Genomic DNA, 13,246 nt, shown 5'->3' with positions numbered 1-13,246 from the left:
CAGTCTGTAGGGCTCTCTCTTCACATTGCTGATAGTTTCCTTTGCTGAGAGAAAGCTTTTTAGTTTGAATCTATCCCAGTTATTGATTCTTGCTTTTATTTCTTGTGCTATGGGAGTCCTGGTAAGGAAGTCTGATCCTAAGATGACATGTTGAAGATTTGGACCTACTTTTTCTTCTATAAGATACAGGGTCTCTGGTCTGAATCTGAGGTCCTTGATCCATTTCGAGTTGAGTTTTGTGCAGGGTGAGAGATAGGGGTTTAATTTCATTCTGTTGCATATGCATTTCCAGTTTTCCCAGCACCATTTATTGAAGAGACTATCTTTTCTCCATTGCATATTTTTGGCACTTTTGTCTAGTATGAGAAAATTGCATTTGTTTGGGTTTGTGTCCATGTCCTCTATTCTGTACCATTGATCTACCTGTCTATTTTGATACCAGTACCATGCCGTTTTTGTTACTATTGCTTTGTAATATAGTTGAAGGTCAGGTATTTCAATACCCCCTGCTTCACTCTTCCTACTAAGAATGCCTTAGCTATTCTGGGTTTCTTATTCTTCCAGATGAATTTCCTGATTGCTTGCTCTATTCCTGTAAGGTACATCATTGGGATTTTAATTGGAATTGCATTGAATCTGTATAGCACTTTTGGTAGTATGGCCATTTTGACAATATTAATTCTGCCTATCCAAGAACATGGGAGAGCTTTCCATCTTCTAAGGTTTTCTTTAATTTCTTTCTTTAGCATTCTGTAGTTCTCATTGTAGAGGTCTTTTACCTCTTTTGTGAGATTGATTCCCAAGTATTTTATTTTTTTCAAGACTATTGTGAATGGGGTAGTTTTTCTAACTTCTCTTTCTGAAGATTCATCACTTATGTATAAAAATGCATTGGATTTATGAGCGTTGATCTTGTAACCTGCTACTTTTCTGAATTTATATGAGTTCAAAAAGTTTTCTGGTGGAATTTCCTGGTTTCTCTAAATATATAATCATGTCACCAGCAAATAGGGATAGTTTGAGTTCTTCTTTTCCTATTAGTATCCTTTTAATTTCTTTGGTCTGTCTAATTGCTCTGGCTAGAGTTTCAAGGAGGATGTTGAATATAAGTGGTGAAAGAGGGCATTCCTGCCTTGTTCCAGTTTTTAGGGGGAATGCTTTCAGTTTTTCACCATTTAGAATGATATTAGCCATGGGCTTAGCATAGATGGCCTTTACAATGTTAATGAAAGTTCCCACTATCCCTATTTTTTCTAGTGTTTTGAGCATGAAGGGGTGCTGTATTTTATCAAATGCTTTTTCTGCATCTGTCAAAATAATCATGTGATTCTTAACTTTAAGTCTGTTGATATGGTGAATGACATTTATTGATTTCCAGATGTTGAACCAACCTTGCATCCCTGGGATAAAACCCACTTGATTGTGGCACACTATCTTTTAAAAATATTTTTGTATGCAATCTGCTAAAATTTTGTTGAGAAATTTTGTGTTGATGTTCATTAAGGATATTGGTGTGAAATTTTCTTTACTCGATGTGCCTCTGTCTGGTTTAGGTATCAGGGTGATATTGGCTTCATAGAATGAGTTTGGGAGGGTTCCCTCCTCTTCTATTTCGTGGAATACTTTGAGAATTATTGGAATGAGCTCTTCTTTAATGGTTTTGTAGAACTGGCTGAGAACCCATCTGGTCCTGGACTTTTCTTTGTTGGTAGGCTTTTGATGACTTCTATTCCATTACTTGAAATTGATCTATTTAAGTTGTGTATGTCCTCCTGGTTCAGTTTAGGTAATTCATCTGTCTCTAGAAACTTGTTGATATCTTCAAGATTTTCTGTTGTTGGAGTATAGATTTTCAAAATAGCTTCTAATTATGTTTTGTATTTCACTCATGTCTGTTGTGATATTTCCTTGTTCATTCCGAATTTTAGTAATTTGAGTTTCTCTCTCTTTCTCTTCGTTAGTGTGGCTAAGGGTTTATCAATTTTGTTTATTTTTTTCAAAAAAACAAGTATTTATTTTGTCAGTTTTTTCTATTCTTTCTTTTGTTTCAATTTCATTGATTTCAGCTCTGATTATAACTATTTTCGGTCTTCTACTTTTTGGTGTTGCTCTGTTCTTCTTTTTTTAGGGTTTTGAGCTGTAATGTTAAGTTGTTTATTTGTTGATTTTTTCTTCTTTTGTTGAATGCGCTCCATGAAAAAAATCTTCCTCTAAGTATTGCTTTGATCGTGTTCCAGAGATTTTTATATGATGTGTCTTTGTTCTCATTTACTTCTAAGAATTTTTTTTTATTTCCCTCCTGATGTCTTCTGTTTTCCATTCATCATATAAAAGCATATTATTTAATCTCCAGGTGTTGGAGAAGTTTCTGTTTTTTATTCTGTCATTTATTTCTAATTTCTATCCATTATGATCTGATAGAATACAAGGTAGTATCTCTATCTTCTTGTATTTGCTAACATTAGCTTTATAGCATAAAATATGGTCTATTTTAGAGAAGGATCCATGTGCTGCTGAGAAGAAAGTGTATTCGTTCTTTGTTGGATGGTATATTCTATATATGTCCGTTAAGTCTAAATTGTTGATTTTGTTATTTAGATCTATGGTTTCTTTATTCAATTTTTGTTTGGAAGATCTGTCCAGTGGTGAGAGAGGTGTGTTAAAATCACCTAGTATTTTTGTGTTGTGGTCTATTTGATTTCTGGCATTGAGATGATATGTTTGACATACATGGATGAGCCTATGTTTGGGGCATAGATATTTGTGATTGTTATGTCTTGCTGATTTATGCTTCCATTAAGCAGTATGTAATGTCATTCTTTATCCCTTCTGACTAGTTTTGGCTTGAAGTCCACATTATCTGAAATGAGGATGGATACCCCAGCTTTTTTGCTGTGTCTGTGTGCATGGTATATTTTATCCCATCCTTTCACCTTTAGTCTATGGGTTTCTCTTTCTATGAGATGAGTGTCTTGCTGGCAGCATATTGTTGGATTTTTCTTTTTAATCCAATCTTCCTGTCTATGTCTTTTGATTGATGAGTTCGGGCCATGAACATTCATGGTTATTATTGTGATATGATTTGTATTCCCGGTCATTTGGCTCATTTTTGTTTTTTGACATGACTTGGTTTCTCCTTTATTTGGCTATTCCTTTAGGCTAGTTCCTCCCTTTACTGGTTTGCATCTTTGTTTTTCATCTCTTCCTCATGGAATATTTTGCTGAGAATGTTCTGTAATGCCAGCTTTCTTTTTGTAAATTCTTTTAGCTTTTGTTTATCATGGAAGGATTTTATTTCATCATCAAATCTGAAGGTAAGTTTTGCTGGGTATAAGATTCTTGGTTTGGAGCTGGGGTTGTGGCTCAGTGATAGAATGCTTGTCTCGCATGTGTGAGGCCCTGGGTTCAATCCTCAGCACCACATAAAAATAAAAATAAAGGTATTGTGTCCATCTACAACTAAAAAAATAATAAAAAATAAGATTCTTGTTTGGCATCTGTTTTCTTTCAGTGCTTGGTAAATGTTGTTCCAGGTCCTTTTAGCTTTTAGGGTCTGGATTGAAAAATCTGCTGATATTCTTATTGATTTCCCCCTGAATGTAATTCGATTCTTTTCTCTCATAGCCTTTAAAATTCTGTCTTTATTTTGTATGTTAGTTATTTTCATAATAATGTCCCTTGGTGTGGGACTGTTGTAATTTTGTATATTTGGAGTCCTATACGCCTCTTGTACTTGGTTTTCCATTTCATTCTTCAGATTTGGGAAATTTTCTGGTATTATTTTATTGAATAGATTGTTCATTCCTTTGGTTTGTTTCTCTAAGCCTTCCTCAATCCCAGTAAGTCTTAAATTTGGCCTTTTCATGATATCCCATAGTTCTTGTAGATTCTCTTGATGATTTCTTACCATCTTCTCTGTTTGGTTAACTTTGTTTTCAAGATTAAACATTTTGTCTTCAATGTCTGAGGTTCTGTTTTCCAGGTGTTCTATCCCATTGGTTATGCTTTCTATGGAGTTTTTAACTTGGTTTATTGTTTCCTTCATTTCAAGGATTTCTGCTTTTTTTTTTTCAATATCTCTAACTCTTTATTGAAACGATCTTTTGCTTCCCATATTTGCTCTTTTAAGTGTCGATTTGTGCGATCATTTAATGCCTGCATTTGCTCTTTCATCTCCTCCTTCAATGCCTGCATTTGCTCTTTCATCTCCTTGTTTGCTTCCCTGATTGTTTTAATTATGTATATTCTGAACTCCCTTTCTGACATTTCTTCTGCCATGCTGTCATTGGGTTTTATTGATATAGTATCTAGGTTTGTTTGGGACATATTTTTCCCTTGTTTTCTCATATTGGTCAGATAGCAGTGGGACTCTGAGATATTGCAGATTTCCTCTATCAGCTTATAGTGACCCTGTAGATTTCCAGTATACCACCTCCCAGCCTTCAGTAGCCTGAAGTCTTGGAGAAACTTTATAATGCAGTGCTTCCGAAGCAAGCTGCCCCTAGCCCACTGCTGGGTCCAGGAATGGGATTGGCTCTGTGGGGAAAAGCTCTCACTGGGCGGTTCTGCTCCGAGAAGCTGGCTGTGGACCGGGTCTGCCACTGGAGGGAGTCAGGCTGCTTTGGAAAGCCTCTGGCTGCCCTGTCCTGGTCTGAGAAGCCGCCTGCGGACCAGGGCCTGCAGCTGGGTCCAGGGCTGGGGGCTGGCTCTATGCGGGAAAACCTCTCACTGGGCCGGCCTATTTCATGAAGCTTGCTGTGGATCAGGCCTGCCGCTGGAGGGAGCAGGGGTGCTCGGGAAAGCCTCTTGCTGTCCTGCCTTGCTCCCACTGTCCTGCCCACTGACCTGGGCAGAAGAAGCTGCCCACTGTCCTGGCCTGCCGCCCAGGAAGAGCTTCACCCAGTGGGAGAGACTCATCCAGCAACTCTGTGTTGGTCAGAGTCTCTCAATACCTCCCCTTCTTGAATCCTGAGTTCTGGAGCAATAGGAGATACAGTCACCCTCTAGTCCACCATCTTGGATCTCCAAGATAACTGTATTTTTGTGGGTTTGTCTCTGTGTCCTCTATTCTGTACCATTGGTTTACTTGTCTATTTTGGTGACAGTACTATGCCATTTTTTGTTATTATTGCTCTGTAGTATAGTATAAATTCTGGTATTATGATACCTCTTGCTTGGCTCTTCCTGCTCAGGTTGGCTTTGGCTATTCTAGATCTCTTATTCTTCCAAATAAATTTCATGATTGCTTTCTCTATTTCTATGAGGTACATCATTGGGATTTTAACTGGAATTGCATTGAATTTGTATAACACTTTTGGTAGTATGGCTATCTTGACAATATTAATTCTGCCTATCCAAGAACATGAGAGATCTTTCCATCTTCTAAGGTTATCTTCAATTTCTTTCTTTAGTGTTCTGTAGTTTTCACTGTAGAAGTTTTTCACCTCTTTTTTTAGATTGATTCTCAAGTACTTTATTTTTTTGAGGCTATTTTGAATGGAATAGTTTTCATAATTTCTCTTTCAGAGGATTCATCACTTATAAATAGAAATGCATTAGATTTATGAATGTCGATTTTATATCCAAGGTCTTGATCTGAAATGGAAGATGGTTAGCATAGTATAGTAAAAGGATAGGGAGAAGGAGTGGGGTAACAGGGCCCACAGTAGGCTTTGTTTTATTTGCTTATTATTAAATGATGGAAGTAATAAATAAGGAGGTTTTATTGTCCCTAAAAATCTGAACACTGTAGAAATCATAAATCTGTCTTTGTATCTATGTAGTTGCCAGGATGGTTGTATGGCTTCCTGCTACCAGGTGAAAGAACATGCTAAAGTGTAGGTAGGAAGGCTTTGTTATAATATATGGAAGTTACCTGAGAGAGAATAGCATTTGGAAGGCTTCTTTAATATTACATATAAAGGCTTTATTTTTCCCATATTTTTATTGGTATATTATAGTTGTACATAATGTTGGGGTTTGTTGTTACATCTTCATACATGCACATAATCTAATGGTAGAATTTGACCAATATCATTCCCCAGTATTTCTCCTTTCCCTTCTTTCCTTCCCACTCTGCCCCCGTCCCTTCCTCTACTGATCTCCTTTTGATGTTCATGAGATCTGTCCCCACATCCCTCTTTTTCTTTTTCCTCTGTAGCTACCACATATGAGAGAAAACATAAAGACCTTGGGAAGGTTTTACATTATTTAAATTGGCAGTCTTTTTAAGGTGAAAGTGAAATTAAGAATGAGTTGAAATTTCCATTGGTTCTAGAGTAACTTTCTGCTTCTGTCTCCACCCACTCTCTACTCCTGAACCCCAGACTCCTATCTTGTGACTTGCTGACTTGAAGAAAATGTTGATATCTCTATGACTCCTTTTAGCATCGACATTCTTTGATTCTGCAGTTATACGTAAAAGTTTAGAATAGACATCATGGGGCTCCTGGCTACATATAGTTCTCTCAAGGACAATCTATAGACCTTTATACCCCACAATTTTTTATTGGTTTAGTTTTATTTTAAAAATTAGTCATTTCTACAAATGCACAAAACATGAGGTTTTTTAAAGACTTTCGAACAATAAAAACAGATTGATATGAATACTTATCTTCACCATTCCTATAAAAGCATGACTTTTATCTAGGTATAAATGTCACCAAGTCCAAAATTGAATCCATTCTCTGTGCATTCACGTCTACATATATAGTAATTAATACAAATGTGTTTATGATAATTGTTGATGTTTTCAAATGTGTTCAGACTATATGTCCTTTTGTACTTCTGCATAAGATTATGTGTTAGAAATATTCTCATGTTGAAACACAAGATTTACCTTTGTTGTTGTTTATTTTTTGTTTCTGTGATGCTGGCGGTCAAACCTAGGATCTTGTAACGATACTGCCATTTATCAGTGATGAGTTCTGCTCCCTCTAATGTTGAAGTTTGAACACTAGAGAAGCATGCCAAGGAAAGCATATTAAGCAGGTTTTATTTAAAAGTAGTAATAATACAAACTTTTCTCGAAGGGGAGAAGGAAGCCATGGCTAATGTTTTAGAATCCCAAGAAGTGAGCATGCGCTACATCTTTTATAGGCTGAGGTCTCTTTTATTCTCCAGTTCTCTCCCTGCTTATCTCTCCTTCCTGCCTATGTGAGTAGGCCTGGTTTTGCAGGTGAGATGCATAAAGTGAGAAGCAAATGGGCAGGTGGAGGGCCAAAGTGATTGGCCCCCAGGCAAGGGCCCAGGGGGTATTAATTAGCAGCTCCTTGCCTACAGTCCTTGTTAAGGGCAGGTAAATTTGGTAATCTGTGGGCTCTGGAGATCCTTGACATTCCATTCTCTCAGGGCAGTCTCCACCTTCCAGAGGCAGATGGCATTCATGGTCTCCATTTCCTCGATTTCACCCAATCTCCTATTTCTAAACTAACTGCCTGTCCCCAATTCTGGCTTCAATAATCACTAGGAAAGCTCTTGACCACTGAGCTACACTCATAGCCCTACTTTGTTTTAATGACTGCCTAAAATTCTATGGATATATGTGTTGGGGGCTATGCCATACGGACTACACCAAGATGGCACCTGGCAGCCAGCCAGAAGTTGTTTTGATCACATGGGCTGTGAGGAAATGGGTTAACATAAGCACACCCAGTATTTTATCATTGGCCGTATTCAATTAAGTCCACGCATTGCGTGAACATGTGTTCCCGAGTGCTCCTGCTCATGCCTGCTCGTTTTGACCTTTACCCTGATTGGATAGCTAGCTCCTTGCCTGATCTTCACTTAACTAGTGTTGGCCCTATCCTTCGCCTCCTGGAAGGGATATAAGCTGGCTCTCTTCGAGCTCGCCGGTGTTCCTGGGTTTCTGAATCATCAATGAACCATTTCAATTTCAAGAGTCTTGCTACTCGTTTGTCTCCCACACCAAATTGACTCCACTGGATGGCGTCATATATGGACATTGTTTCTCCTTTTTTCTGTTCTTCTATTTTTGTTTGCTATTATGAACAAAATCAAATTCATGATCATTCTCACGGATGTAGGTTTGTGAATATATGTAAATATTTTCTGTACATATACTCTGTAACTAGAATTGAGAGAGCATTTACAATTTTTAATAGATACATCCAAATTCATCACCCCCGAGAGCAATACCAAGTTACGGTTCTACCAAGTGTGTATAGCAGTAATTATTTTCCCCACTTCCTTTTCTACCTTGGATATTAATAATTAAATATTTAAGGATTTAAAAATATTTAATGTGATAAATAAATGCCATTTTGACTTACATTCCTTTATTCACTGGTGAAATTGGGCATCTTTTCACATTTTTAATCCATTTGTTTTCCTTCTATAAATTGCTCCTATGCATCATTTACCAAAATGTTTAGCTGATTGCATTTTTTCTTATTAATTTTAGTAATTCTTTAGAAATCAGCCCTGTTACTATTTTTCCATCTGAACGGTCAGTTGTCAAATAGACTCTGCTTCTCTTTCTCTTCTAAAATGCCACTTCTATAGTGAAATAAATTCCATATGTACATTGATCTCAACTTGGTTCTGTTGATTTAGGCTATTTCTTGGCTTCTATTCTTTGAACATATTTGAGATTGAATTTCTGGAGTCTCATAGAGAATTATGCTATGATCATGATTAGGTTTGTAATTGAACTTTTAGATTTATTTCAGTGAAGTTTTACATATTTACTACCCTAAATGTCCAGATTCACAAACAGTATCTATCTTGTTTTATTAATGAATTTATATAATTTTTATACATGACTGTAGAATACATTTATACATTTTGATAGATCATGCATAAATAGAGTATAATCTCTCATTTTTCTGATTGTACATATACAGGGTCACATCAGTCATGCAGTCATACATGCACATGAAGAAATAATGTCTGTTTCACTCTACTATCATTCCTTCCCCCTTCCCCCTGCCCCTCCCTTCACTCCCCTGTACCTATTCTTCCCTATTCCCACTCCCTATCATGAATTAGCTTCCACTTATCAGGGAAAACATTCAGCCTTTGGTTTTTTGAGTTTGGCTTATTTCTCTTAGCATGATATTCTCTAACTCCATTCATTTACCAGCAAATGCCAGAATTTCACTCTTCTTTAAAGCAGAGTAATATTTTATGTATATATTAATGTATATTAATAATTTATATACATAAATTATTATTATATATAATATATATTAATATTATATATATATATTTATATATATGTCACAGTTTCTTTATCCATTCATCTTTCGAAGGGCATCTAGGTTGGTTTCACAATTTAGCTATTGTTAATTGAGCTGCTATAAACATTGATGTGGCTGTGTCACTATAGTATGCTGATTTTAAGTCTTTTGGGTCTGAATTGAGGAGTGGGTCAAATGGTGGTTCCATTCCAAGTTTTCTGAGGAGTCTCCATATTGCTTTCCATAATGGTTGCACCAATTTGCAGTCCTATCAGCAATGTATGAGTGTACCTTTTTCCCCACATCCTTGCCAACATTTATTTTTGCTTGTATTCTTAGTAATTGCCATTCTGATTGGCATAAGATTAAATCCTACAGTAGTTTTGATTTGCATTTCTCTAAAAAAGAGATGTTGAACATTTTTTCATATATTTGTGGATGGATCATATATCTTCTTTGAAGTGTGTGTTCAGGTACCTAGTCCATTTATTGATTGGGTTATTTGTTTTTTTTTTTAGTGTTAAGGTTTTTGAGTTCTTTATATATCTTAGAGATTAATGCTTTATCTGAGGTGCATGTGGTAAAGATTTTCTCCCAATCTGTAGGCTCTCTCTTCACATTATTCTTTCTTTTGCTGAGAAGAAACTTTTTAGTTTGAGTCCATCCCATTTATTGATTCTTAATTAAACTCCTTGTGCTTCAGGGTCTTGTTAAGGAAGTCAGGTCCCAGGCCAACATGGTGAAGATTTAGGCCTACTTTTTCTTCTATTAGGCACAGGTTCTCTGTTCTTGTGCCTAAGTCTTTGATCCACAGTGAGTTGTGTTTCATGCTGGGTCAGAGATAAGGGTTTAATTTTATTTTGTTACATGTGGCTCTCCCTTTCTCCCAGCATCATGTGTTGAATAAGCTATCTTTTCTCCAGTTTTTGGCACCTTTGTTTAGTATGAGATACCTGTGTTTATGTGGGTTTGTCTCTGTGTCTTCTATTTTGTATCATTGGTCTACATGTCTGTTTTGGTGCCAATACCAAGTTGTTTTTATTACTATAGTTCTGTAGTATAGAATTTATGTACTTTTTAAAATGTTGGTTTTACTAAGTCCATTCCTAAGGATTTATAGATTTTTAATATTATTGTAAATAAATTCTCCCCGAGTATTTCATATGCATTCTACAGTTACTTTTTGAAAATTAAACATTTTTAAAGATAATTATAGATTTACATTCTGTGTAAGAAATAATAGTGTCTATGAACCCATTACCCACTTTCTGCCAATGGTAGCACCGTTCAAAACTAAAGTGTAATATCACAACCAGAATATTGACATTAATGCAGTCATGATACAGAAGATTTCCATCAGCATAAGGATCTGCCACATTACCCTTTATATCTACGCTCACTTCCCTTTCATTTTCACCTTCCTTAACCCCTGGAAATCACTCATTTTTCTCCATTTTGCCAATTTTGTCTTATAAATGATGTTGTGTCAGTTCACTTTTCACTCAGCATATTTCTCTTAAATATGCATTTCAGTTAAATTGTATTGGTTGATAGTGTTATTAAATTCTTCTTGATCCTTGCTGATTTTCTGTTATCTTAGTTGAGAAGATTATATTCTCCAACTTCATTTGTGCATTACTTATCTCTTCAGTTCTAACAATTTTTGCTTCACATTTTATTACTCTGTTGTTGGTGCATGTGAAATGATGGCTGCTATACATTTTGGTAGACCTTTTTATCATCGTACATTTTGGCAGACCTTTTATCATTATGTGATGTTCCTTTATGTTTTTGATGATTTTTATTTCTCTGACATATTAATATAGGCACTCCTGGATACTTTTGATTAATGTTTACACAGTTTTCCTTTTCCTATTCTTTAACTTTCTGTTTGAAGTGAATTTCACTTTGTAGAGGTCACATACTTGAAGTTTTAAAATCAATTCTGCCAATAATGAATTTCTGCCAATTTGTTAGTGTTTAAGTCTTTTAATCTTATTTTTTGTTTTCTGTCCCTCTGTTTTTTTATTTCTGTTTTTTTCTGCCTTTTTGTGGGTTACTCAAATGTTTTTAAGGGTTATACTTAAATTCATCCATAGTTGTATAGCTTTTTAAAATTGTTGGTATGTTAAATTTATGTAACAATATTTAAAATTATTTTTTAGAACATTGGGGAGCCCCTACCATCATTTCCAAAACTTCTCATCACCCAAACAGAAACTTTGTACCCATTAACCAGTAACTTTTAATTCCCCTCTTCTTCAGGTCCCTGGTAATTGCTAACATACCTCCTGTCTCTATTAAGTCTGCCTGTTCTAGATAGTTCAAGTAGAAATATTGCATTTCTATGTCTGATTTATTTCATGTAGCATAATGTTTTAAAGATTAATCATTGTTGTAGCATGTGTCAGAACTCTGTTCTTTTCTATGGCTCAGTAATATTCCCTTATATGTGTATACGGAGCATTTTCTTAATTCATTCATCTATGTATTTTTTCACCTTCTGACTATTGTGAATAATGCAGCCATGAACATTCACATACAAGTAACTTTTGAGTCCTGTTTCATTTCTAGGAGTGGAATTTCTTGATCATATGGCAATTTATATTCAGCTCTTTGGAGAATAACCAACTTTTCTCATAATGGCTCAACCATTTTACATTCCTATCAGTAATGTATCAGGGTTCTATTTTTTTTGCATTCTTGCCAACATATGTTAGTTTCTTTCTTTTGTTAAATTATAATAGTCATCTTATTTGGTACAAAATGGTTTTGATTTGCATTATTCCCTCAATATTTATTTATCTTGGAATGTCTTGCTTTCTCCTTTTTCTTCAAGGTTAGCTTTTCCTTATAGTGAATTCTTGGCATGTAGTTTTTTCTTTCAGCACTTTAAATATGTTATTCCACTGCCTCCTTTTTTTTGTCTTCTATCATTTTATTTTATTTTTATTTTTACAGACTACATCTTGATTCATTGTACAGAAATGGGGTACATCTTTTTGTTTCTATGGTTGTGCATGATGTAGATTCATACCATTTGTGTAACCATATATGTACATAGGGTAACGATATCTTCTCATTACACCATTTTTCATACCCCCACCCCCTTCCCCCTCTCATTTTCCTTGACATAATCTAAAATTCCTTCATTCTTCTCTAACCCCCACTCCCCACCCCAATTATATATCATCATCTACTTATCAGGGAAAATATTTGGCCTTTGGCTTTTTGGGATTGGCTCATTTCACTTAGCACAATATTTTCCAATTCCATCCATTTACCTACAAATGCCATAATTTTATTTTTCTTTATGGCTGAGTAATATTCCATTGTGTATATATACCACAGTTTCTTTATCCATTCATCAATTGAAGGGCATCTAGGTTGGTTCCAATATCTAGCTATTTTGAATTGAGCTTCTATAAACATTGAAGTGACTACATTGCTGTAGTATGCTAATTTTAAGTCCTTTGGGTCTAAACTGAAGAATAGAATAACTGGGTCCAAAGGTGGGTTCATTCCAAGTTTTCTAAGGAATCTCCATACTGCTTTCCAGAATGGCTGCAACAATTTGCAACTCTACCAGCAATGTAAAAGTATGCCTTTTTTCCCATATTCATGCCAACATCCATTATGGTTTGTGTTCTTGATAATAGCCATTCTAATTGGAGTAAGACGAAATCTTACAGGTGTTTTAATTTGCATTTCTCTAATTACTAGAAATGTTGAACACTTTTTCATATATTTATTAATCACCTGTATACTTCTATCTCTCACCCCGCACAAAAATCAACTCAACTCAAAATGGATCAAGGACCTAGGAATTAGACCAGAGATCCTGCACCAAATAGAAGATAAAGTAGGCCCAAATCTTCATCATGTTGACTTAGGTTCAGACCTCCTTAATGTGACTCCCAAAACATAAGAAATCAAAGCAAGAATCAATAAATGGAATGGATTCAAACTAAAAGGCTTTTTCTCAGCAAAGGATACAGTCAATAATGTGAAAAGCGGGCCTAAAGAGTGGGAGTAAATCTTTTCCA

The sequence above is a fragment of the Sciurus vulgaris genome (assembly GCF_902686455.1).
Source record: "Sciurus vulgaris genome assembly, chromosome: 7".
Classification (NCBI taxonomy): Eukaryota; Metazoa; Chordata; class Mammalia; order Rodentia; family Sciuridae; genus Sciurus; species Sciurus vulgaris.
This window is presented reverse-complemented; position numbering follows the sequence as displayed.